The sequence below is a fragment of the Passer domesticus genome, chromosome 1 (genome assembly GCF_036417665.1).
Source record: "Passer domesticus isolate bPasDom1 chromosome 1, bPasDom1.hap1, whole genome shotgun sequence".
NCBI lineage: Eukaryota > Metazoa > Chordata > Aves > Passeriformes > Passeridae > Passer > Passer domesticus.
This window is the reverse complement of record NC_087474.1, coordinates 151042981-151070470: the sequence shown is the minus strand read 5'-3', so window position 1 is coordinate 151070470 and position 27490 is coordinate 151042981. Positions and strand designations below refer to the sequence as shown.

At 39.8% G+C, this 27490-nt stretch overlaps 2 long non-coding RNA genes across 4 annotated transcripts; one reads left to right on the top strand and one right to left on the bottom strand.

Annotated features, from left to right (window-relative positions):
* Positions 1-17065: 17065 nt before the first annotated feature.
* Positions 17066-22568, bottom strand: LOC135289970 (uncharacterized). Of its 3 annotated transcripts, XR_010352718.1 has the most exons (4): positions 22461-22568; positions 21988-22144; positions 21712-21804; positions 17066-17229 (listed from the first exon to the last, which is right to left on the bottom strand). It is a non-coding gene; the product is annotated as an uncharacterized LOC135289970 (long non-coding RNA). The 3 variants fall into 3 exon arrangements; XR_010352716.1 differs by lacking the exon at positions 17066-17229 and having other exon boundaries at positions 21541-21804; XR_010352719.1 differs by lacking the exon at positions 17066-17229 and having other exon boundaries at positions 21541-21804; positions 22409-22488.
* Positions 22569-22621: 53 nt separating this feature from the next.
* On the top strand, positions 22622-26019 carry LOC135289964 (uncharacterized). Its single transcript, XR_010352705.1, has 4 exons — positions 22622-22742; positions 25027-25145; positions 25612-25725; positions 25884-26019. It is a non-coding gene; the product is annotated as an uncharacterized LOC135289964 (long non-coding RNA).
* The last annotated feature ends 1471 nt before the right edge of the window (positions 26020-27490 follow it).

Sequence of the window (27490 nt, the reverse complement as noted above, 5' to 3'; positions counted from 1 at the left end):
CCCAAACTTGTTAAAAATATATGCAATTTACTTATAATTTTAAACTTTTAAAATCAATGTTTGCCTTTTCCTTTCACTTACAGAACTTTCCACAAAAATTACGGTAGATGCTCAAATCATGCACCAACATTCTGAAATTAATTATCTGACAATACTCATACTAAGGCATGTAACAAACTCAGAAAGCTCAAAACTTGCCTCATGCACATGTCCAATAGTTTAGTTTTCTATGTAGACCTCTGGGCCTTCAGAATCTCATAAGAGACTTTCAAATAAGTTTTCCAGTACCTTCTGTTTTTATTAAGGCCTGTAATACTAAATAGAATGGTATTTTCCAGCTGGACAAGGAAATGCAACACCAAGAGGAAAGGAAATATAAGAAAAAAAAATTAAGATGACTTTACTCCAAAAAGGTTTGAGCAAGGATTTGAGCATAAGTAAGTTGATTTGATAAAAAATGCAATTGTCCATCATTAATCAAAATCATAATTATCACAGCCATATGTCTTCATTTTTGTAATAGATATTCAAATTTTGAATAAAATTGAGTAATGGGAGAAGGATGAAATCTGCTCATAAAGAAAAGTTTTGTCCAGGTCATGCTCATCTTAGGCAAGTTGGTTACAGTGAACTCCACACTGAGGAGAGGCTGCATGGCTTATCTCACAAGCAGGAGCTTGTTAAAGGATATCAAAACTCTTCTGAAGACTCAGGCCTAAACACTAAGGAGCTCTTAAGGGATGTTCCTAAAGATAGAAAATCCTCAGGAGGGATTCTAAAAAGATCTTGTGAGAGACATCCCTGCAACAAGAAGAATTGGGAGAAGAACCTCTCAGGAGTGGGAAGTCTTCAAAGGCGACCCCTATTAACAAGAAACTTCAAAAGTGGGATGTGACATGACGTGCAAATCCTCCCACTGATGTTGAGTGCTTTAAAGATAGAATCCCCTGAAGCAAAATGGAGCCTTTGAAGTGGCAGTATCAGCATCAGCTTTGGAATGTATAAAGGTGCAGCATACAGCAGGACCAGTGCATCCCTGGAACAGAGCTCCCAGTGATTCCCAAGGAATCCACCTTGCTCAAGTCTGATAGCTAAGGGCCAAGAGGACAAGCAAAGAAATACACCATTTAGCTGACCTTAAAATACATCTTTGATTTCCCCCAATTAATCTCCTCAACACTGAAACAAAACTGGATTCAAAACAGTGGCTAATAGATAAAAAGAGCTGTGCCATGGAGCTACATTACAGGTACTCTTTGAGACCAAGAAAAGTTCATCCTTTTGTTTTCCTTTAGTGTAAATGTAAGACACTGGATTGATTGAGACAATTTTTACTGGTTTTCTTCTTATTCAGAGAGGTTTCAATCTGTTATTCAGAGCTCCTTGAAGTTCATTTAACAGCATACATCATGATTTTGCTGGAAGTCTATTTCTCAAGCAGCAGTGCCACAACAAGTTAATATACTTTCAAAATGCCAGCTGCAAAGAAAACACACGGTGTTTGCTGTTATTCACACAATGGAATGCAGACTCGTGGTTTTAATTTAAAACTGTAGAAAAATGTAAAAGCAAACCCAATGTACTCTCTCCCCTATTTACACAGAAATTACTAAAAAAGATAGAATAGAATTATCCAGTCAAATTTACCACTGGAAATAAATAAGAAAACCCTTTGTCTTGGGGACTAGAATACTACTGGAATGTTAGTCAAGAACCAAGAATGGATGAAATTGTTACAAAGGTGAACTACATGGAGGACTTGAAAATACAAACTCATAGAAGGGCTGTCCCAGGCTAATAAATCAAGTGTCTTATTACAAGCAATCATGTAACAGTTCTATGCATAATTATAATAATTTAAAATCCAATTATTTTAATAAATAATTGTTTCTATAAACATGCAATTTGACTTATGGCCCCATCTGAAATAGTCAAAAATTCTCTGATTTGCAGCCAGAAAGTTTCCATTTACATGCATTCCCTCTCAAACATTGCTCTTTCACTGCTATACAAAAAAGAAATGCAATTCTTTCTATTTCACAATCACACACCACCTCTCCTAGTTTCCCTTTTACAAATAAAATATGAACATTATCATTCCAATAACAATATGACCAGATTTGGGAAATGGACAACACAATGGAACCACATTGGCTAAAATCTTCAGGATCACTGGCATGTAAAACACAGTTCTAAAAAATCTGGCCAAGTTATCCACAATTAAAATAACAGTCTCATAAAAGGAAGTGTTAGGGAACAAAACACTAAGTGATACTCTAGTCCTGTCTATGATGACTCAGACACAGGGATACCCACAGACTTGAATTTCTCTGCTGGGCAGACCTGAGGCAATTGCAAAGGAGAAGGCATTAGAATCGGACAGTGCAATGTTGTGACCAAGATAACAGCCCAGCCAAGGCTTGTTCCTAAAGGACTGGACAGCATATTCTCTGCTTCAAGAGGACTGAAAAAAGCCTCTCCCGAGAACAGAGGGCAGATCCTCACTGCAGAGCCTTTGGCCCTCCATGTCCTCTGAGTCTGTGGTGCCCCCCTCACACTAAGAGAGAGATAATATATTGGATGTTTTTTCCAAGCATCTCAAATGACTTTTATGGGAGATCACCAGTTCTCCACCAGATGGGTGTACTGAGGTGGAGGAGCCTTTGCCTTGGAGATGCTGGAAGAGCTCCCAAACTGAGACAAGAGGTGAAGCAGCTGGGGTTCAGTGTTCCACACAGCCAGGGAGCTGCTGATGTGCCTGGGCTGTGCAGTGGGAGGGTGCCACTGGACTCATAACACACTGATACAGCTTCTCAGCAGAGTTCTGAACCAGGCAAATTTTAGCTGGGGTTGTCTGAGGATTCTTCTCTTAATTCCACTCCAAAGTTCATCTCTTTTCTAATAAATGGCTTTGCTCCTTGAACAGTGAAATTCATGCTGAAATGTTTCATAAAAGAGGTTCCTTCCAATTTTCAGGGTATTCTGTTTCCCATATTTTTAACATGAGTGATTATCTGAAGAGTGTAGAACAATCTGCTTTGCAGGTCCTCATTGAACCTAATGAAAGATTAAGGCCATTTCCCAGAGGAGAATTTTTAAAAATGTTTCCTACTGAATTGCACAGTGTAGATATAAAAAGTAGAGAGTACTCAGCAAAACATGTGTGCCTCTTAGGAGTACCCAAGGAATCTACACAGGAAGAAAGATGTTTATTATCCTGCTCAATCTAACCTGCTTCTGTGGAACCCTCAGCCAAACTTTTAAAGGTAGAAAAGCTATGGGGTTCCTCCAAACATGGGCAGAAAGGGTATTTTGCATGTGCATAGTTGAAAACAGTTCCACACAATAATAATTTTCTTCAAGAATTATTGAGTTCACAACCCCCATTTACAAAACAAAAACAAAATCCCACATAGCCTGCCCTGCTCTGCAAAAGCTGCTTATTGTGCCAGAAGGATTAAAAAACCTGCTTTAGTTTCCTGGTTATTAGGACTTGTCCCTCAGGAAGCCTTTTGCTGACACAGCTCATTTACTTCATCTGTACTTGCACAGAGGGTTCCTCCCAAGCAGGTCAGACCATGGGCCTGGGGCAGGTACTGGGTGTCTCTTGTGTCCAGCAACCTCATTTACCTTGTACAAAAGTCTCACTCTGTCTCTCCTCCCTGTGAATTTTGTGGTAATCTTTGGTTGCATATACTGTGAGCATATAAATCAAAAACTCTTTTCACTAGAGAAAAGAAACAAACAAAAGCCTTTGGAGATACTTCCAAGCGAATTATAGCAATGTTTAAATGCTGGGCTTGAACATGTCTGGTTCAAACATGCACTTAACAGCCCATGGTAGATCTGCAAGGAAGATCCTCATGCAAGTACAAGTATTATCACATATTTTCTTCATATTTAGAGTATTGTAAAAGGGCTTCTACAAAAACAGACTGATAGTTCCTCCAATAGTATCAAAATACCAGTCTGAAAACCAGGCTTGACAGTTGTAGCTGACATCAAAAGAAGCTGCTTTAGTCTTGTTTTTACAGAAGCCTGCATAACTTCTGAAACACAAACCAACAAGTTACGCCTTCTTGAAATAAATAATTTTTGCAGTTGCCTTCCTGAGCAGTCCATTATGCTAACAGAGCCCTTCACATGCCAGATGATAATGTGCTTTTTCCAATAAGAAACTCCAAGCAGTCCCAGTGAAGACTGAAATGAGAAGGTAGCCTTCAGAAACTGTACTTGAAGTTTGTACCTCCTTCTTTCTTTACCCTGCCTCTTTCTTCTCCCTCCATTAAGGCCTGATAATTTGGGACTGATAATTTAGTTATCTTCACTTCAATATAGCCACTCCTCCATATCTTCTTCTTACACCCATGCCCACTCCCCCATTTCTTGGTATTTATCCTTTATGAACATTCTGATTACCTCTCTTCATCTTTCTCCTGATCTCTCTGCCATTTATAATCACAGAATTTCTCCATTTCTCTTTCTAGCTATTTTTGCGTCTTGCCATCTTCTCCCTCTGATTCCACTTACTACAGTTTGAAACCTTCTCTAATTTGAACCTTGATAATCCCCCAGCCTGGCTCCCCCAAGTCTACCCCTCAGGACCCAGAAACTCCCACTCTCTCATCATTGCTAGAACTCAGAAGGTGTATTCCAGTCCCTGTATCATTAACATGTCAGTCATAACTAAATTTCATAGTGGAGAAAATCTCTGGATTTCAGATTTTCTTATCTATCCAAACAGCACCATCTTTCTCATCCTCCCGTGCTGCAATCAACAAATCAAACCTGTTAGAGGTCAGGTAGTCTGCCTTGCTTTACACCATCCTTAATCAGGATCAAATACATCTATTTTATTCTTAGCAGATGTGTTCTTAATCTGTTCTGGGTGACAGAGACCCCACAAGCTCCCTGGAAAATCTTCCAGTGCTGCACTGTCCCAGCTGATAATAAGACATCCATTTATCTAACTTTGATACACTTAGGGCTCACAACTTCTGGTCTGGTCCATCACTTTTCATTAGTCTTGATTAATGCAATTTTTCCTTATCTCAAAGAAACTTGAAATGCTACCACAAAAACTGCTTTTATTAGCTTATTGCTTTGGTATATGAACTTGTATTTTTGTCCCTCCACAGCAGTACCTCTACCCTCTCCAGTTCCCTAGTACATCGTTAAGTTTCAGGGATCTTTACCTTCTATTTTTCATATCTGCTCATATCTGTGTTCAATATGTCTGTGTCATGAGAGCCCAAGTCAGACACAGCAACAAGACAAATAGGCTTAAACCTGTCCCTTACACTGAGATTCCCTAGGGGATTAGCAGGCTTTAGAGTGCAAACATACCCTTTTCTCTCCGGACTAGGTTTCATCCAACTAAAAAATAATAAATATTGTATAATAAAAAGCTAGAAAAATATCTTTTTTTATGCCAACAAAATTCAAAGCAATGAAATCTAATGCAACATAAATTGAATGGTTTGAGTTTGCACCTTCCCCACCCCATAGCAGGGTTTTGTTTTCAGTAGTTCTCTGTCACCAAGTGGCAGAACGTCCTAAGGACGTTCTTTTGTCTTCTATGGAAGGCAGCTGGCTCATCCCTGTCCTTCAGCATGGCCTCTACATGAGCTACAGGCTAGCCATGATGACCATCTTGTCCGCCACAGTTACTGTCCCTGGAATCTCTCTTCAGGAGGCCTGAGTAATCAGCCTCCTTCCTGAGTCAGCCAGTCATCCTCCTGACAAAACACGTTTGATAATCTGTTCCCACTCAGCTTTGCTACCCACATCCCTGTTCTGAAACCAGAGCACTTCTGTGTTGGAGAATGCTATACTGGTCCTCACAGATGAGGAAATCTTCACAAACATGTCCCAAAACACTTATCAGCTTACAAAGCTAATATCAGAAGACTTCCTCTCTGCACCACTTGCAAAACTCGTTACAGCAAGTAGGGTCTCAGTTTGCTAAGGCCACGGCCAGTTTTGCTCATCAGTAGTTAAACTCATGTCTCAAATGGTACCCACCAATGCTCTCTTCTTGGACCATCACAGTAATACCGAAAACCTAGCAGGTAGTGCAGGTTTTCACATTTTATAGCAGTTGCATTTACTCTGTTATTTATCAGCTTAATATTGATACGAAAGCAGCTGAATTTTTTTCTGAAAAGAAAGTACCTATGATTCTAACTGGGGAAAAGCAGTGAAATTAAAGAACAGTAGTTTGTCCCATCTTCAATGATATATCAGCAACAGCAAGAACTTTTTCAGCAGTGTGTGATCATAGACTGTGTACAAGTTGCAAGTCTCCAAGGAAAATGGAGTGTCAGATGTACAGTTTTCTGTTTAGTGTTTCTTGTCAGGCAGTGTCATACAATGCTCCCACCATCTTAGGATGATGTTATGAGTTATAGGGCACTTCTACTTCTCACTGTATCTGTGGGCTCATGCAAACTGCTAGATCCACAAATTCTGAAAATGAAATCCAAAGTGCTGCTATTTTCATCCATGGAAATGGCAAAATACATTGCTGAATGAAATCTTGCTTCAGCTCTGACTCACATAACAGGGTTATTTTTTAGCTCTGCGTCTATTTGCTGACATGTCCATCCAGATTCTGAAAGACCTTTTTAGGGCTGATTGTGGTTAGATTAGACAGTCAATGCTTCAGAACCAGGGTCATCCTCTTGTTCAGCTGAATCTGGTTCCTCTGTACAACCTTGGCCTCTTGCTTACCAGATGCCTCTGTACCACAACCCACTTTTATCAGTGGGGTTTTGTGATACTCTACAGAAAAACTGAACACCCTGCTGTCACCATGAATTACAGAAGGTATTTTGTATGCTATGGTGACAGACCCACTGGGACCATGGATTTATCATGATAGCTTGAGTTTCAATAAAATCTTTCTAAATTCAATAGTAAAAGGAAATCTGTTTAGGTTTGCCTTGTGATAGAGCTTTTGAGACTAGAGGGTTTCTTTCTTGTCTGTGTTTCTATGTTTGGGTTTAAACATTATAATATTTAATAAATTAATAGGAAAATTACCTAAATGGAATTCTGCACTAGGCTTCTTTCTTGTGACCAAAAAAATCCCTCAGTAAATAACCCTAGTTTTTTCTATTTAAAGCATATTAATAAGCATTATTAACAGATTTTTTTAATACTATTTTGACAAAGGTTTCTTACCTTCATCCTTTTCTTCCTCATGTACTACATGTTTTACAATTTTGAAAGATGAAGGAAGCTAGTACACTAACAGACCTGGCAGAAATGCAAAGTCAGAAACCATCCTCTTTCTTCTTGTTATTTAAAGAAACTGCACTATATTTTATCTGTTTTTCAGGACACAGCCCAAATTCCCTGGAAGACAATAATATTCTAGTGACAAAATTGGCTTCAGAGCAGGCATTGATTTAAAAGCAGAGTAAAAGAAAGCAGATTTGTGGCATGTCAAAATAGTCACCTGATAGTTTTCAGAAATGCACATAGTCAAAAGAATAAAAAAAATACACATGGTGATTTTAGCAGTTTCTGCTACTCTGTTTAACTATGCCAGAGGGTATAGTACAGGCAAATAAGCAGTGAAAAAAACCAATATGCCAAGTACAGATTGGAAGTAAAGAACTGAAGCTTTCTTCTTATTAATTAGTTGGCTAACCTTTATTTTAGTGTCATATTACTTTTTAAAATTACTTATGGTAATGAAGTGGACACACAAGTTCACCAAGCCCTCTACTTACAAACAGAAGGTCTCAGCAACCTCAGGAGGTGACACTTTACATGAGAAATGCAAAAATTAATTCATAACCAAGACAAAGCAATAATTGGTGTTACAATATCGGTTCTGATATTTCTGCTTTTCATTTTTATAATTACAGATAAAATATATATATTAGCATATTTTCAAAATAAAATAAGTGTTATTAATTAGGCATGCATATGTAACTTCATTCAACCTACAAGTCTCATTGCTTCAATGGTCAGGCACTTGAAAAATGAGTATTTGCAAGCTGGTTGGTCTTTTAAGGGTCTAGGTCAAAAATTAGATCTTCAGAGAAGACAGCACACAGCTTTCTGAAACTGACATGTCACAATTGCCTTAAAATTTATCAAAATCCATGTTTCCACTGGAAGCAGTCATCCCAAATTTGCCAACCATGCAGTCCAGGTGCCTGCCCTGTGACAGTACAAGGATTCACAGAGCCACACCACGTGCTTGGGCACTGCACTGGGTTTGCATGGCAAGGATTTGGCAGTGGAGGACTCCAGGTGTGGTTTCTGTGAGAAGCTGCCAGAAACCTCCCCATTTTCAATGGAACCAGTGCCAGCCAGCTCCAAGATGGACCTACCACAGGCCAAGGCTGAGCCCATGAGTGATGATGGCAGCAGCTGAAGACAGCAGTCAGATTAGGCAAGAGAAATAGCCCTGCAGACACCCAGGTCAGTGAAGAAACAGGAGAACAGATTAGGCAAGAGAAACAGCCCTGCAGACACCCAGGTCAGTGAGGAAACAGGAGAACAGGGTGCTTCAGGCATCAGAGCAAAGATTCTCCTGCAGCCAACTACGCAGCCCAAGGTGAGGCAGCTGAGCCCCTGAGCCCATGGAGGTCCATGTCTGTAGCAGGATGCTCTACCTGGAACTCAAATAATGCCCTGTTTGCAAGGCTATCAGTGGTGGACTGAGAGGGGGTGTCATGCAGGTTTTGGTGTTGAATTGTGCTAAACCCAGTCTGACTCACCCTGACAGTGAGGCAGACATGGTAAAGTATCCTTATCTAAAAATGTTAAGCTGATACAGATGACCTGGGGATATATGATGGGCAGTCAATCAATTTATACTGTAACAGTTCAGTTCACTTTCATACAGTTAGGTTCTTCTAACATATTCCTTCTCCGAATGTGTGGTGACTGCTTCCTTGGGTGTCAGGGACACCCACCAAGGATGCTCCTCAAGGTTAAGAGAAAGAGACCTGCCCACAAGTGATAATATTAGTGAGTTACATCAATCTCTAATTAATAATTGTTTCTTTTTGCTAGCTTTAATATAATTGCTTTAATATAGTGCACTATGGTAGACTAGGCACTAGGTAGACTAGTAGTTTTAGCTTTCACTGTATAATAAATAATTCTGATTAAAATCTTCTGTCTGGTCATGTATCATAGTAAATAACTAATTTTATATAAAAAATATATGATTTGCCATCAATAAAACCTGTGGGACAAAGTTACTTAAACTACTGAGAGCCTGAGGCTAAGATTGGATCCAGCTACCCCAAGGCTCCTCTCTGAAAAGCATTTTAGAGTGCAATGATTTTAGAGTGCCTTTTTGCACCTCATGGCCTGTGGCAGCACTTCTCTAATAAACTTTGTCTGAAGCTCCCACTCCACCCATGACAGTGGGAGAGCAAAGATCCACCTGCAGCCCGTGGAAGAGCCTATGCCAGAGCAGATGGATGCCTGAAGGGAACTGTGACCATGTGGGAAGGCCATGATGGAGCTGGGTCCTGGCAGGAACTGTGGCCCCATGGAATAAGGAGCCCAGGCCGGAGCAGATTTGCTGGCAGGACCTGTGACCCTACAAGGGACACACTGGAGCAGGAGTGAGGAGTGTGAGGAGTCCTTTCCCTGAGGAGGAAGGAGGAGCAGAGATGATGTGTGATGAGCTGACCACAGACCCCATTCCCTTGTTCATACACGCCACCCAGTGAGAGGAGGTAGAGAAATTGGGAGTGAAGTTGAGCCCAGGAAGGGAGGGATGGAGCAAAGATGCTTTGAGATTTAGATTTATTTCATATAATCCTGCTCTGCTTTGAGTGGTAATAAATTAAACTAATTTCCCTGATTCTATTTTGACCATGACAGTAATTAGTGAGTGATCTTCCTCGGCATTTATTTCAGCCCACAAGCCTTCTGTTGTGTTTTTCTGTCTTCATGTCCAGCTGAGGTTGGGAAGTGATAGAATGGCTCTGGTGGGCATTTAGCATGTAGTCAAGGTAAATATACCACAGTCAGAGGCAGGATTTGGCTGAAAACTTACCTGCAAAATTTATTGTCAGCGAAAGCAAATAGCGAACTGATTGACTGGTGTCTGGTAATTTCAAATCTGATGGTCTGGTTCCCAGAGCAGCTACTTTCAGGAAGCCACATATATTGACATATGCATGCAGCTACCCTAGCCCCTTGAAATATCCCATATGGCTTCAATCAGAACTCCTGTATTGCACAGAACTGTCACTTTATCAGCAGATCTTCTCTTAGTCTACTTCAATACAAATAAAGCAGGGCCAAGGCACAGATACTGGCAATGGTCCACAATCATCTGCTCTGTTTTAACTGCAAGCACAGCCTCTTGCACAGTTTTGGCTCATGCCAAGTAGCAATGTCCAGACAACACCCAGGCACAGCTCAGGAGACACCAGATGCCAAGGATTGCTTCCAGGCGACAATTTGGACATGGACATCAGGTTTTGAGGATAAAGGAAGCAAGCTTGAGCATATGGAGGTGATCCACTGCCATGCTGCTTGGACTCAAATCCCTGGTCAGTTCAATTCAGATCACAGAAGTTGCTTTTCAGTCCAGTCCCTAAAGGCTGAGCTTTACAAATGGGAGATAGAGAATGCCCCTTACAGCAGCAGTGCAAAATACTGCCTTGCTAGAGAATGCAGCACAGCAACATCTGAGACGTTTTCAGCTGCCTCTGGATTGCTCAAACTAATCCAGCAGTTACAAATCAAGTCCAGAAACAGATTGGGCAGTTCTGGTTCTGATCATCTGGAAAGGTTTGTTTGACGAGAGCCTTTGTATTCCATGTTATCTGTGTTGGATGAAGAGGTAACACAGAAAGGGCTACTGGAACAATATTACTGGTGGCTGTTATTCTGCCTTTACTGTTCTCTAGCCTTTAGTTTAAATGCAAGACTTCTTCAAGCTTTTGCACTTCTATCTTGTAGGAGTCATGTTCCCCTTTGACTTTCATTCACATCTGATTTCTGAGACTTTCCAGAACAAGCACGTCACCTAAATTCTTCAGTGTTTGGGAAAACAAAAGAGCTGCTGGCAAACACTTCAGAGACTTTCCTACAAAAAGCAAGCACAAACCAGTCACAGCCAGACACCCAATCCCCTGACTCAGGCTGAGTAAGTGATTTAGGCTCAGCTGGCCAGGAAAGATAAACCTATAAGTTATATCCAGGGTGATGCACATTTTGGTAGGAGCTTAAAAAAATGTTCTTTTCCTGCTAGAAGATTCCACAAAGTGGCCACTTTTCCCTGATCAGCTTATCAGTCTCAGGTCTGTCCGTGTTTCCTTTTATGCAGAGTCACCATTCAGAGCAGCTTGCTGCAGTTTCACAGACAGCATAGTCAGCTCTAGAGTCAGTCACTGCTCCGGTCACAGTTTTCTCTTTAAGTCCATAATTCACACCACAGGCATCCCAGTGGTAAGATCTCGAGGTGTACTAGATGTGTGGCTGTATTTTACATCAATTTACAAAGAAAGTAGGATAAAGTCCTGCACAATGCAAACCTGAGTAAATCACGTCCTTGATTTCACAGTGACTTCATGTTTCCTTCTCACAACCTCATATCTATTTCAGCTCCTGCCTTTCCACAAGATCATGAGAAGCTGTGTCAAGGAAGGACTCGGAAGGCAATCTGGGCCACCCTGTTCTCCACAGCAGAGTAGTCTGTCTGTACATATCCTGCCAGATGTACTCCTGAACCATCTGCACAGATTTCCAGCAATGGAGATTCTCATTCCACCTGTCCCAGTGAGTGACGAATTTTACTATTGGAAAGATTTTACTGTTTTATGGTTTAAGTCAGGACTTCTTGCCCATTCATCCTGTACATGGAAAATGAACAAATTTCTCCCTCTGAAATATTCCTGCATTTTCTAAGACTTGTCTCCTGTTCCTTAATTTTCTCCTTGTTAATTCTCTCCATTTGTTTAATCTTTTATTTTAGATCATTCTTTCTAGATTTCTGCCTGTTCCCACTACAAGCTTCCTTTAAATTGGTGTCTATATTTCTTGAGCCACAGCGTCCAAAGATGAAGATACTACTCCAGATATTCTTATCAACATGGAAAGTGCAAAAACGTCTCTTTACAGTTCCAGCAGGCTGTTAGCCTTCTGCCTGTACATCTTACTGTGGTGCTGACCTTGTTTACACTAACATGACCTTGTTCTGTGCATTCACCTTGTATTGATATGTACATTGTTACTCATATTCTACCTCCATTCTGCCCCAAGGGCCTGATTTGATGAATTGTTGCCAAGCTCTGTGATTTGTATTTGTTCAGTTTGTTCTCCCTATGTAAGTTCAATGTCTTTTGCATGAACTGTTGCATTTTACAGTCACAGAAGAAACTAGGTTGGAAAAGACCTTTGAGATCATTGAATCCAACCCATGGCCTAACACAACCTTGTCAATGAGACCATGGCACTGAGTGCCACATCCAATCTTTTCTTAAATGCCTTCAGGAGCAATGATTCCACCTCCCTGGGCAGCCCATTCCAATGCCCAATCACCCTTTCTCTGAAGAGCTTCTTCCTAATTTCCAACCCAAACCTCCCCTGCTGCAGCTGAAGACTGTGTCCTCTTGTCTTGTCATGTTAGCTGGGAGATGAGACCAGCCAGCTCCTGGCTGCAGCCTCCTTTCAGGGAGCTGTAGAGAGTGACAGGGTGCCCCCTGAGCCTCCTTTTCTCCAACCTAAACACCCCCAGCTCCTTTATAGATTTATGTTACAGACCCTTCACCAGCCTTTTTGCCCTTCTCTGGACACACTCCAGCATCTCAACATCCTTCTTAAATTGAGGGGACCTGAACTGGACACAGCACTCAAGGTTCCAAATACAGGGGAAGAATGACCTCCCTGCTCCTGCTGGCCACACTATTCCCAATCCAGGCCAGGAGCCATTGGCCTCCTTGGCCACCTGGGCACACTGCTGGCTTGTGTTCAGCCTCCTGTCAAGCACTACCTCCAGGTCCCTCTCTGCCTTGCCACTGCCCTACCACTCTGTCCCCAGCCTGTAGTGCTGCAGGGGTTGTTGTGGCCAAAGTGCAGGACCTGGCACTTGGTCTTGTTAAACTTCATATTGTTGGATTTGGCCCATCCTGTCCAGGCCACTCTGCAGAGCCCTCCCATCCTCCAGTAGATTGACACTCACACCCAACATGGCATCCTCTGCAAACTTGCTGATGTAAAGTAAATGTAGACATTAAACAGGACTGGGCCCAACACTGATCCCTGGGGGACATCACTGGTGACCGGCTGCCAGCTGGAGGCAACACCAGCCACCACCACTCTCTGGGCCCTGTTTTGGAGATCGTTCCTCCAGTATGTCAAGATTATTTTCATTTCTGATCTGGTTCCTAATTTCCTTTACCAGCTCCGTATTTTATGTAATTTTAACAGTATATTTTTAATTCTGTTAATGTTTTTAATTCTGTTACTCAAACTGTTATGAATATATTAAACAGCACTGGCCTCTGGAAAGGTACCAATGTAGTTGTTTTCAGGAAAACTACAGTTAGAAAATGACAACTGATCACTGCTCTTTGAATAATGTTTCTTCCCCTGTTTTGCACTTCCTAGGTTTTCTCTTATTTTATAGAATAGTTTTACATGGCTGGATAAAGTGGTTTCTGATTTGGAAAAAATCCTGATTCTTATTTCAATGACCCATTAAGTGAATTCACATAGCATAAAAGCTAGATCAAGGAGTATCAAGAACTTCTCACTCTCTGATTTTCACTAGCTTCTCCTCTGCAGCAGATCAACCTATCACTTTGTTTGTTCATAAAGCATAATTATCATGCAAGAGAAATTATCGTGCATTATAAACTGTAATTTGTTTGCTATGGTTTTACAGCCTCTAGAATGAAAAGAAAAGGGTGGTATAAAGTAGAAAAACAAAAGGGAAGCACTACAAAGCTAAAGAGTTTATTGCAAATGAGGGCTCCTTCAATTTTCTGTTTGTTCAGCAGCTATACTGAACAAGAGAAAGGCTAGAAAAATGAAGAAAATTTCTCTTGTCTTAGATTATGAAGAATTTTAGACAGCTTTAAGAATGAAAAAAAAATATTATTAGAGACTGATCTTAACAGAGAAAGAAAATGTCTTGAAAATTGCCTGTGAGAATAAATTTGAAAGAGGCATGTTCATGATCTGAGGGAAATTTAGGATTAACAGCTACTGGCTTAAACTCAGTACTGGAAAATTAAAACTATATACAGTCAACTACGAAAATCCATTAATATCCATTAACACATGGAAACCAGTGACCGAAAGAGTGCAAACAAAATAAGTAAACTTTTATATGCAATTTCCACAACTGATATTATTATATCGTATTTTAGGCTGCAGCCACATCATGTTACAATAGAAAATTTGGAGTCCCAGATCACATAATGGGTCTTCCAGGAACTGTAGTTCTACAAAATTGTATATAAAAATAAGAATTTCAGATTCAATACCAGATCTCCAAATTGCTAGAAATGCCTGAGGAATCTACTCTAAGTAGCCATAAATGCCTGTTCACAAGAATCCTCTTTCTCAGCTTATGGTCTGAGCTGATCAAGAATCACTAAAATTTCATACTGACTCAGATCCATCTCTGCATCAAAGTAATGAGACATCTGCTGTTGCTTTCAGATTTAATCACATAAATAATTTATCACCACAGAAATTCTACTAAAAATGTATTGCATGAGTAAAAGCTTCTGCTGTTTCCTCAGACTGGGTACCCCTTGGTGAGCAGGATACGAGTTATATCTCTGCAATGGGACAAATCCCAAAACATCTTTCTGAGAGTGCTGCATTACTACAGAGAAATTTAGTTTCTCTTTAAAAAATGTGACTTGGATGCAAACAAGGTTTAATTACCCCAGCAGTGCCTATGTCCTTGCTGGTTTCCTGCATCACGAGTAAAACCCCGAGTCACCAATGTCACATCCCCTGCCACACAGCTTCCTTCTCTTGTAGGAACTGCCTGAACTCCTCCACAAGGTCTTCTTGCCATCTTCATCATCAAATTCACTTTCAACACCCAGGCTTGGCAAGCTGTGTAAGCAGGGCTTGTTTGCAGACATTAGAGACATCTGCCAGTTCAGGTGCCTGGCTCTCTGTGTTTATAACTGGAGATTTTACTTAAGAGAGATAAGAAAACTGAGTAACCCTTCAACTCTGAAAAAGGTCAGTCCTTTTGACTTTTTACTTTCCAGTTTTCTGCGTTATCATTTTTAAACTTTAAAACTTACTTTAGAAATTACTTTTGAACAAGGAAGATAGTTACAAACACTTTAATTTTATTTAAACCATTAATTCTAAACTTATTTTTTAATGAACTTACAAGCACTTCATCAAAGGGGAGAAAGAAACAAGGCATTTGTTCCTCATTTATTTTCACTACCTTCAGGAACCTAATTGTCATTTGAAAGTGCAAGTGCCAGTATAGAAAACTGATAGAAAATAAGACATTCCATTAAGGAATGAAGTAAACCAAAGCAAGACATACCTGTGTAACAATTTTTGCTTTTAAATGCTTTTCTTTTAATTGTATTCTTTCAATTGACAAAGCAACTATTTTTATGAAGGGCCTATTACTGAGTCATCACCCATAAAACCACAAAACCCCATTTGCTTTGTTGGTGACTATAGGGAATGCTCTCCTGTGAGCCACATTTGAGAGTGGGAAAGGGAGACCATTCTAAGATATGTGAAACAACAAAAGATGAGATCTCAGAGAAACAAAAGTAGGAAACAAATATTCAAAAAATGCAGTTAATCCAAATGACACCAAGTCATTTAAAAAATCATGTACAAAATTTTGGTTGCAAACTCAGCATCTGGTCTGTGTGGGCAATCACAGTCCTTTGTTAGCCTCTTAACTCTCTACCACTCACCAAATGGGATTTCTAAGCACATTGCACTGCAGTCTCTGCCATCCTTGTGCATTTTGTTCTCATGTTCACAAACAATGACAATTTTCCTTTATGCTTTAAATCTTATCTTAAAACTCACAAGATTGCAAGTCAAAATCTCAAATACCAGCTACATTTGTATATGCAGGGTATCATTCCTCCACCAGAGATATGTTGTAAACAAAACTTTGATAAACTGTGGTGTATAATAAAAAAATATGATATGTAAAGCTGTCAGGGACATGACAGAAGTGAAGTGAAAGTTTTGATTAGTGGGAAATTTGATAACAAAGGCAGTACAACAAATGAAAGTCATTGGAATCTTCTTTGTACTTTGGATATGCCTATTTATATAGAAAAATCCAATATTTGATAAGTCTCTTATCAGCTAGTTGGCACTGAATTTTAAATTTAAAGCAATTACCAAGGGTTTTTTATTTGTCAAGTTGGAAAAAAGGAAATTGTTGGGAAAAGTGACTGTTAGAAGCTGACACCAGTCTTGTGTTCACTTGCAGCCACAGACCCAAATTAAAGCAATTATTTCAAAATGACTGATGTAGACAAGTTTTCATATTGCATATTTGGATGGAGAATAGTACTATCTATGTACACAGTCAGGAATAAAAATGCAAAGTTTTACCCTGGGCTTTTAATATGCATGGCAACAAAGAAGTATTTGAATGCTGACTGTATTCCCTTTCAATCTGTTCAAAATCTAGAGAGAGGAGAATATGATATAGCACTGCCTTTTCCACATCTAGTTTGCTACAGTTTGGAAGCAAATCCCTACAGCTGACTACAATCTGTTCCATCAGATGCCTTTGCAAGGTCAACACACAGTATTGCACTATATTTATTGCTAGCTGGTGAAAATTGAGTATCATTTAAAACTTCTATCACAAATGCAGTTTGCAAGAGATTCTGCTAAAGTTTCTGTCTTTGGGGATTCAAACACTGGGGTTGTATAGGTAATTCTACAGCCATTTGACTTGAAAAAGTTCATTTTTGCTGTGTGATCCTCAGTCTTCATTTTCTTTATATAGATGCATTTATTTAAAAGTGATTTTGAGTTTACTGGGTAAGACATTTGAGAAGGAGAAAGATGAGAAAATAGAGAATGAACATTTTAAAGTAGAAATTGAAATATGTACAGCCTTACCCATTGCAGAGGAAAATACTGTGGGAGACATGCCATTGGCCATGGGCTATTATGTTTTCATTGCCAATTCATTGCTCAGCTCTCACATTCACAGCATCACCAGGTTTTTGCTGGGGATAACACTATCTGTGGCTCAGCTCACTACTGCAAGGCAAAGACATTACAATCATACCACTGAAAGTCTTTGCATGCAGAGAAAATGTTAGATAAGCTTTGAATGGTAGGTTTGACTATTTAGTGATCATATTATAACTTCTAACCCTTCACATCAAACTAAAAGACAATTTAATGGTGACTATTGTCCCACAAAGCCAGGAAATATTTCAAAATATTTTTAAATTTTAAAAGCCTGAGGAAAATTTGTCTGCCAACATTACCCTACAAATGTTTTTGCCATTGTTTTCTTCTTGACTGAATCAAATAGGTTGATATGTTTGAAAAGCATAAACAAAACAAAAATCCAGGTGTCACAGAAACGCATAAAGATTAATATTGGAGAAGATCTCTTGATCAAAGCAGGACTACCTTGAAAGATAGATCTGGGTCGTGGTTAGGGTCATGGTAAGTCTGGTTTTGAACCTCTCTAAGGATGAAGGTTACACAATCTCTCTGGGCACCTTATCCAGTGCTGCATCATTGTTACAGTTTGTGGTTTGGTTTTTTTTTTTTTCCTAAAGTCATGACTAGTTTGAATATAATTGGTTTTATTTTCTTGTTCCTCCAATCAAACAGCATATTTCTATCATGAGGAATGCTTGAAAATATGTACAGGCCTAAGTCAAAGTGGGATTTATGTTAGAAGTTATTTATAGAGTTTGATCTATATATTAAACAGTCAGGTCTTCTAAGAGGATGTAAAACCTGGAGCTTTGTATTTACAGTCTCAAGTCTTTGGTCTTTAAATCAAACAAACTGTACACCAAAAATATCAACAGCAAAATGAAATCTCTATATGCAGTTTGTCCACTGTAGTTGCAAGAGAGAAATAAAGGGACACTTCTTTATTCCATCAACCAGGTTATTTTCTCTGCAAGTATTCTTAGTTGTTCCTATTCTCCACTACTTTGGATCTAAGTTAATGTACACTGGACAAATTAGTCCTTAAATTTTCCTGAACACTTCTGATAGTTACCTGCCAATTCTGCATACGTCTCTGCTCCCACTAATCCTTGTTTATATTTTAGGAAATATTAGATTTCAGATTTCCAAAGCATCTGCTCAAGATGTGAAGTATTTTAATAGACCAAAACATGCTTTTAGACCAAAACTATCTCCAAACTGTGCAACACCTTTAAAGAACTAACTGAAAAGGCAAACAAGAAGATGAGACAACCAAGACACACTTTTTAGTAAAATAAACTCTTTTTCAAAAAGCCTGCACAAGTTTCATGGTATGCCAACATACTCAGAACTCCATAAGTGAAAGCAAAGGAATTTTGACACTTCCACATACTTGCTTGCATTTTGCAGCTTCTCAAAATACAAATTCAGAAGAGAAAATATAGTTACTTTCTATGTTTATGTAAAAACTATTGAAAGATTAGAGTGATAATTTAATTTCTTTCTTTCTGATTCCTTTGAAACTTCAAAAATTTGTACCAGTTCTTTAGTAGTTAAAAAATACTGTTTCATCAATTAAATTTTTTTGCAAATTAAAGTCACACCAGTTCTCACAAGCTCAGTTTTATTCTGGAGACAAAGCTATATGCCAAATGTGCATATTTCTCTTATCATTTTCAAGACTGTATCATTCATCGTTCTTAAGCTGATACAATTTTCTAATTAGAGTAATGAATGGGGCATTTTATCCAGCATTATAAGATATTAACTCTGTTTCCAGCTCTGCAGTGGACCTGTGGGGCAAATTGTTTCAGTGTTCTATGAATTAGTTCCCTTAGCTGTATTGGAAGGTAATGATTTATTCTGATGAGCCTTAGATATAGTGTTTTAAAATATTCATCTTTCTTCTGCATGCCGGACCAAGAACACCTTTTCCCAGAGAAATCTAAATGAAGAAGCAGAAATACAACCTACTGGCCTAAACTTTAAATGGACAACAATACAAATTTCTGAAAATAAAGTCCTATAAGTCCACTGTGAATTGATTATTTATAACAGATTCAGATGCCTGGTTCTTTTGCGTTGTTCATTTCACAGAATCACAAAATCACAGAATCCCAGAACATGCTGAGTGGGGAGGAACCCACAAGCATCATAGAGTCCAACAATTATCCCTGCCCAATCCCCCAGGGAGCCTGTTCCAGTGCCCAGCCACCCTCTGGGTATGGAACCTTTTCCTAATATCCAACATCACCCCCCTGCCTTGCCTGCCCTGCCTGTCCCTCCTGAGGAGCCTGTGACCATCCAATGGGTCACCCCACTCATAGGACTCATCCCATCGGATTATCCTTGTGCCAGTGATGTCAAATCTCTAGAACCAGGCCAAAGCTTCAAACTCCTCTTGTTTGTTCCTCATGCTGCATGCATTGGGACAGAAGCATTTAAAGTGTGTTTCATTGTAGACAACGCATCATGGAGCAGATTTTGGGGATGTACTAGCATTCAGGTCCCCAAGTTTTGTGTGCCATCTAATTGCTTATCACTGGCAAGCCTGGCTTATGCCTTCAAAAGCTCTACCTATGAACCCTGCTAGCTCCTGTGCTGAAAATGTAGAAGTACCAGTGTGTCCAGAACTTCTTCAGAGCCCCTTGAATTATATTCCACTACATGGTATTAAAACAGCCCATGTCAGCTACTTCAAATGTCACTCTCCTGTATTGCAACACCATCTAAATTATCAATGTGAGGGCACACAGCCATCCATCAAGGGCCCTGTGGGCCTCTGCTTCAAATGACAGTCCTGGTATAAGTCCTGCCGAAGACACTAAAAGGACTCCCATGAAAGATCCCAGCCTGGGTGAACAAAAATGTACTTTTAATTCCTCCATTTTTATCTTCTAAGCAATTCCTTAGATATCTTAAGCATTCATCCTCTAATCCATATTTAGAGGGCTTTATGCAGTAATCCATCATGTGAAACCTTGTTGAGAGCTTCCCTGAAAATCCATCTGTAAAACGTCTACCAGGCTTCTTTCTATGTAAGCCAATTATTATTCTATTTAAAAATGTAATCAGAATTGTTTGTCATAATTTCTTCTTCCCAAACCCACGCTGATTCATTCTTATTACATTTTCATTCTCCAAATGCAGCTTTAAACTCTCAGTGAACATTATCTCAAAAATGTCTTAATACTGTTGTTGGATTTAATGAACTTAATTTTCATCATCTCTCCCAGACTCTTCCCTTATGTGACGTAAATATAATTAGTGTTTTCGAGTCTCCTGTTGCTTTTTCAGTGTTGAAGCACATTCTTAAAAAAAAAAAAATCACTTCTCAAACATCTTATATTTAGCCATGGAACCATAGATTCATAGAATCATTTAATTTGGAGAAGACCTTTAGGATCAGCAAGTCCAACCCTTCATTCAACACTGCCAAGTTTACCACTAAACCTAATTGCCACATCTACACATCTTTCAAATACCTCCAGGAACAGTGACTCCACCACTTCCCTGGGCAGTCTGTTCCAATGCTTGATAATTTTACTGGTGAAGAAATTTTTCCTAATATCCAACCTAAACCTCCCCTGGTGAAACTTGAGGCCATTTCCTGTGTTTGCTCCCTGAGAGAAGAGGCTGACCCTTGCCTGGCTACACCCTCCTGTCAGGCAGTTGCAGAGAGGGATGAAGTCTCTCCTGAGCCTCCTTTTCTCCAGGCTGAACACCCCCAACTCCCTCAGCTGCTCCTCACAGGACTAGTGCTCCAGACCTTTCCCCGGCTCTGTTGTTCTCTGAACACAGCCCAGCTCCTCAATGTCTTTCTTGTAGTGAGAGGCCCAAAATTGGATACAGGATTTGAGGTGTGGCCTCAGCAGTGCCAAGCACAGGGGGACAATCACTGCCCTGGTCCTGATGGCCACACTATCGCTGATACAAGGCAGGATGTCATGCAGCTTATTCATATCTTCTGTTATTATGTCTCCAAGGTATCCAATAAATGATGAAGGCTCTCCTTAGGTCTCTTTTGTTGTTAATGTATTTATATAAACATTTTTACTGTCTTTTACAGCAGTAGTTAGATCAAGTTCTGTGGCCAAAGCCCTTCTAAGTTTTCTCAATGCGTTAACCTCACAACATCCTTGTAGTCCACCTGAGTTCCATGCCCTTTCTTCCAAACGTAAAAACTCTCTTTTCCATTCTGATTTCCAGCCAAATCTCCCAGTTCAGTCAGGTCTTCTTCCCCACCCATCTCATCTTTTGGCACATGAGGACAGACTGCTCCTGCACCTTTAGGATTTCCTTCTTGAAGAAGGAAAGTCCCGCTTTCCTGAACTCCTTTGCATTTCGGGACTGCCTCCCAGGGGACTCTGGCAACCAATCTTCTAGACAGTACAAAGTCTGACATCCAGAAACCTGAGGTTCTTTGAGAACTGAGAATCTTCTAAGGAATTGACAGCTCTATTATTTCATGATCACTTTGCCCAAGATGGCCTTTGGCAACCAAAAATCCTTCTCTGTTCACAGATAGCAGATCCAGTTGGTGCGTTCCCAAGTTGACCCCCTCACCAGTTGTCTCAGGAAGTTCTCTTCCACATACTCCAAGAATTTCCAGATTTCTTTCCTCTCCACTGTCTTGTATTTGCAGCAGACATGTGGTAACTTAAAGAGAAAAAGGGAAAAGACAAAAACACAAGAACAGGGGAAAAGGTGTTATTAGAGAGCATCCAAAGGATTTCATAAGGATGGTGGAGGGGCTGGCAGGGAAGATGTATGAGGGGTGGCTGAGGTCACTTGCTCTGGGAGGCTGAGGGGAGACCTCACTGTGATCTTCCACATCCTTACAAGGCGGGGTGAAGGGGCAGGCACTGATCTCTTCACTCTTGTAACCAGTGACAGGACCCAAGGAAATGGCATGAAGCTGAGTCAGGGAATGTTTAGGTTGGATATCAGGAAAAGGTCTTCACTGGAACACACTCTCCAGGGACGTGCTCACTCAAGCCTGTCAGAGTTCAAGAAATATTTAGACAACAGTCTCAAGCACATGATGTTTCTTAGGTGTCCTGTGCAGGGCCAGGAGTTGGGCTCAATGATCCTGATGGATCCCTTTCAATTCAACATTTTCTATGGTTCTATGATTCTCCCAGATGCTTATAGAGTATCTTTTCTGCTTCTTCATCCTGCTTGGGTGGTCTGTAACAAACTCCCACCCACCAGGACACCTGTGTGTTGACTTTCCTCCTGAATTTTATCCATAAACTCTCACCCTTTCATCACCACCATCACACTCTAGACAGCCAAAACACTCCCTTACATACAGAGCTACCCCACCACCTCTCCTTTGCCAGTCTCTGCTGAAGAGTTTATAGCCATCCATCGCAGCATTCCAGTTGTGTGAGTCATCCCACCATGTTTCCATGATGAGAGTCATGTCACAGTGCCACAGTTTCCTGCTGCACAATGGCTTCCAGCCCCTCCTGTTCATTGCCTATGCAGTGTGCATTGGTGTTGATGCACTTCTGCTGGGCTGCTTATCCTGTAACATGAATCTTGTCAACAATGCCTAATCTTAGCCTTCTGCCAGTGGAGGTGCAGATTAGGTATTGGGAAAGATTTCTTCATGGAAAGGGTTGTCAGCATTGGAACAAGCTGCCCAGGGAAGACTGGTGACTGGAGTCACCATCCTGAAAGTGTTAAAAAAATATGAGGATATGGCACATTGAGACATGATTTAGTGGAGAACATGATGTTGGTGTTAGATTGACAGTTGGACTTGAGGATCCTAGAGGTTTTTTCCAACCTTAATGATTCTATGATTCTATGATTTAATGTTATGTCACCAATCATTGAGAATGTCTGTCTCATGTTAATATTCTGTGCTTTGGCGATATGCTGTAGCAGTTGAAAAGTCAGAGCAGTAGAATACACATGAAAACCCCTGGCATTTTAGGAGGTTGGAGTGAGGTCTTAGTTCAGGACTGAAGACATCTGCTCCTTTTGTGAAGAGAGAATAACTTCATCTAATTGCATATGATTCAGGTTGATCTAGAACAGTTGCCAAATTAACTGGAATTTTGAAGAGCAGTCCTTTCAATATTTATTCATATTCAATTGCATCTTACTGTACTCAAAGGTGTTCTGTGCAAACAGAGAATTTAGCAGAGTATTATTAACATATTGCTCTAGATATCCCGTTCTATAAACCTCGTAGTTTATTCTCAGTTATGAAGTAATGACACCTCCATTAGGATCCACCAGTAATCTCTGTCTCTGGTGGAATGAAACAGGTTTGTTTAGAGGAGATCTTGGTTTTGACAAACATCTCTTCCTTTTCATGCAGGTTGGCAAATTCAAAATTATGTTTTATTATATGTCCTACCATCATTTTAATAGAGAACTTCAGGTTTAGATGAGCGAATTATCATTAAAAGGCTTATTTTATATGCATGATCTCTTAGTTACTTGTGTTTCTTGGTGAAGTTCAGATGTCCTGCAACATTCTAATCTTAATACAGTTTTTTTCCCGGGGCTCTTTGTACTCCTGGCCATCTTCAGAGTAGATGTATTTTTCACTGCATGTGTCTGACAAGTTTTTAAATTTCTGATGGAAAAAACCCAAAACACTTCAGTCAGAATTTCTTTTCTAAATCTCTGCAAAATCTGCACTCAGATGTCACAGCCTTAGGGAATCATGTGTGTTTAGACTATCACAAAAATATGAACGTCATTGTGCAGCATGGATTCCAAAGCCAGTGGCTTTTACACAGCTACACCACTACATCTGTTCATCAGAACAATAAAGTTCCTTATGAATATTCAACAGCTTGGAAACTTCTCTGAGCCCTTGAGGCTACTTTATACCACTGTTTAGAAACAATATCCAAACCCTCATCAGTCAATTCCACAGGTAGTGTGATTATTTCTGAAGGATATAAGACATCCCTCTGCCCAAGATTCAGATGCGTTATGCAGTTTAGTTTGGAATTATTCCCTCAGACATTTTTAGGTTATTTTATTTGTATTGAAATTTTAAGTATGAGTCAACCAGCATGCTCAAGTTGGAATATCATTATTTAAATAAAGATATTATTAAATGAGGGAGAGAAACTATATATCATAACCACACTGTATTTGGCCTACAACTGTTGATATATTAACCACTAGATAACTACTAACAGAAGATGAACAGTAATTGACTATACTATGTATTTTTGAGCAAAAATTTGGGCTCTGATTTTGTAACATCACAGATACCTGCCATAGATGACTCTCCTATTTTGCTATGCTAACCTTTACAGTTATGTTTCCAATGTCCAGACTACAAATGAATCCACATAATACACAGTTCACATTGCTAGCAGTAAGCTAGCAAGCAACCTTTTGGCCCAAGACAGAAAGATAGTGTCATTTAGAAAGAAGGAATTTTTTTGAGGAATATAAATTTTGGGAAAGTCTGCAGAGTGAAATGTGTCTAGGAAAGAAATGCATTCTGAGAAAGAGGGTAACAGAAGGAAAGATTTGGATAAGTATTATGATGCCAGCTTTGCACGTTGGCTTTGGTGGTGTCCGTGTGTCTCTCTTGTTTCTGCTGACCAGTTTCTGCATTGTATCTCACTTCCACAGCATCACCAGCAGCAGCACCCAGACACCTACAGAAACATACAGCTACAGTCAGGATTTCACTCATTGCTTTTGTAATTGCTGTTAACATCCCTCACTGCCCCAGCATTACCTCCTTATGAGGAAGTAAAGGCACACCTCTACTTATCTTTTAGAGCATTTCTTGAAGAATTAAACACCACCTAATAACTGGCTGAGATACTGCCACTACACCAGTCTTGCTTTGACATTGTTCCTGTGTTTTGTTCTTTTTCTCTACCACAGTTTTCTGCAGCCTTAGACTGGAAAGAAGCTCCCTCTGGAAGGGATCCAACCTCATGGCAAGAACAAGCTGGCTCTAAGAGTGTCTTTGGGCTACATCCACCTTAGGTCCTGCTGCTTTGGTAAAAGAGACATGTAGCTGTGCCAGGCCCATGTTATTGCCAGTGCCATTTCAGCAGAGTGTCAGCAATCTGCCATCCAACTCACAGGCACTGAAATACTGGCACCACAGTACTGGCTGCCAGCCTAACACAACATTGGGCCTAAGCTCCCTTTGATATTCTCTATTGCTCAGTTGGAAAAACATCATTCTAGAGAGAACAAACACAAGAGGAATACATGTCCCCAGCAATGCTTGGAGTTTTTACATAGGAGTCAGCAAGCATCACAAAAGCTGTCCTGTTCTTGTGACTGCAGCTAAAAAACCCTTGAATCATTTATCTGAAGCATGATAGAAAGTTTGAAAGAATGCTAATAGCTGAAAGCTTTAAAATATCATCTATCCTGTCATTAACCTTTCTGTCATTTGTGTCTCCTGCTTTTCACATGCAAAAAATCAATCTGCACTGCCACTCACTCTTGCCTTAGAGGAAAACGAAAGTTTTAGCTCCATAGGAGTGATGAAGGAGCAAATCAGTGACATAATGGTCAGATTTGGTGGCCTCAACCCAGGTGCCTTTGGATGTAAGCTCCCATTTGCAGGTATTTATAATTTCATCTATCATATAAAACAAGCACTAGCAGAGTAAAAATCAATAGAATAAGCATCCTAGCACTTCCTACAATCTCACTACAGAGATTAGGCATAGAACTGCTCCAGACTGGGATACATGTACTAAGACCTTAACTGTCCCATTCAGGGTTAACCAGGGACTGAACCGTGGACTGCTGCTGCCTGGACTGCTGCAGTACTCACTGGTGGAGAGGTCTTCAGTCTCCTGCAAAGTTTAACCTGTCCTTCCAAAAGCAGCCTGCTACCAGCGCAATGAAATCCAGTGCAGAAATAAAAACAAAGTAACAAAAGAAAAAATCTAAATCCTATTTTTACTGTTAGGAAATAATTTCAAATCTTTGCAAATTTCAACAGCTATATCCATGAGCAATGATCAGCTGCTTCTTCCAACAAACCATTTATGCAGATATATGACTGATGTTTAAATATCACCATTTTTCCTCTCCTTTCTTTCTTGTGTTTACATTTTGTTGTCGATTTTGCTAAATCTTGTGATGATTTGTGCACATGCCTTGTGTTAGTAAGTGGGTGAGCAGTCTCACTGAACTCAGGCACTCTCATTGAGTTCCATTTGCCAGAGTTATTTAGGGTCACGTAATCAAATCCACAGTCAGGAACTTACAATCCAATGCAATAAAATAACACAATTCATACCAGAGAAGTAAGAGGTGTCCTGATATGGGGATAGAGCCATGTGTCCTTACCTTCATACACATACAGAGGTGCAGATCAATGCAACAGCTCAGAAGGAGAGAGAAAAAGTAGCTATGTAGATTTCAGTTAATTATACAAAAATGAATGTTAAGAATAAATAAATTAATAATGTAAATCTTAGAATATTACATTATTCTAGAAATCTAGCTTAAAGAAGTCGGGTAATTTTATTATCAGCCCCAGTCATGAAGTTATTTTTCCAGAATGCAGAAAGATTCCTTTCAATTAAAGGCAATTATTTGTTCTACAGTTGATAAATTATTTGCCAGTTTTGTCTAATACTGAAATTTGGCTTTATGCATTCTAAATTATTTAAATTATTAACACACACATAAAGGAAGCAAAAACTTGAATGCAGAATGTGTTCCACCTCACATGGTTCTGCTTTTCCCGTGGGCCTGTAGTAGGGAAAGTGATTCTCAGTGCTTTTCTTTTTTCCCCCCCACTGCTTTTATTTGATTTAATGAGGTAGCCCCCCTGCAAGTTTATATTTATGAATTCATAATGTGAGCCAGCAATTTCTTATGCAAAGTCAAGTAATTTTGTTGCAGACTCTTTCTCTCACTCCCACCCAAAGATATTGTTAACTGTCACATTTTATAATAGCACCATCTTTCTTCCATTAAAGAAATTACTTCAATAAGATTCCAGCTTTTTCAAGTCATATCACAGGTAAAAACCTGAGTCATCACTCAATAAATAGTTTTAAATTTGGCTATCAAAAAAGTAATACACAAGTTTAACTTGTGCAGCACTATTCTTTTCCTTCTGGAATTGCCTTCATTCTAATTTCTGCCAGGATATGATTTACAATGCAGAGCAACTCTCTTCAGATAAGAGACATGTATTCCAAAGCACATATGTTTGGCATCCTCTTGCTGCATAATGCCATGTGCTGCTCAAAAGCTTCCTAAAGTCAGCTAAAGCTGTAACAAAACTTTGCTTCAAGAGGCCCTTTGTTCTGCCTCACCTCCTTCCATGAAAGGTTAAAGGGCTGAGCCAGCTATTCACTAGGAAAAT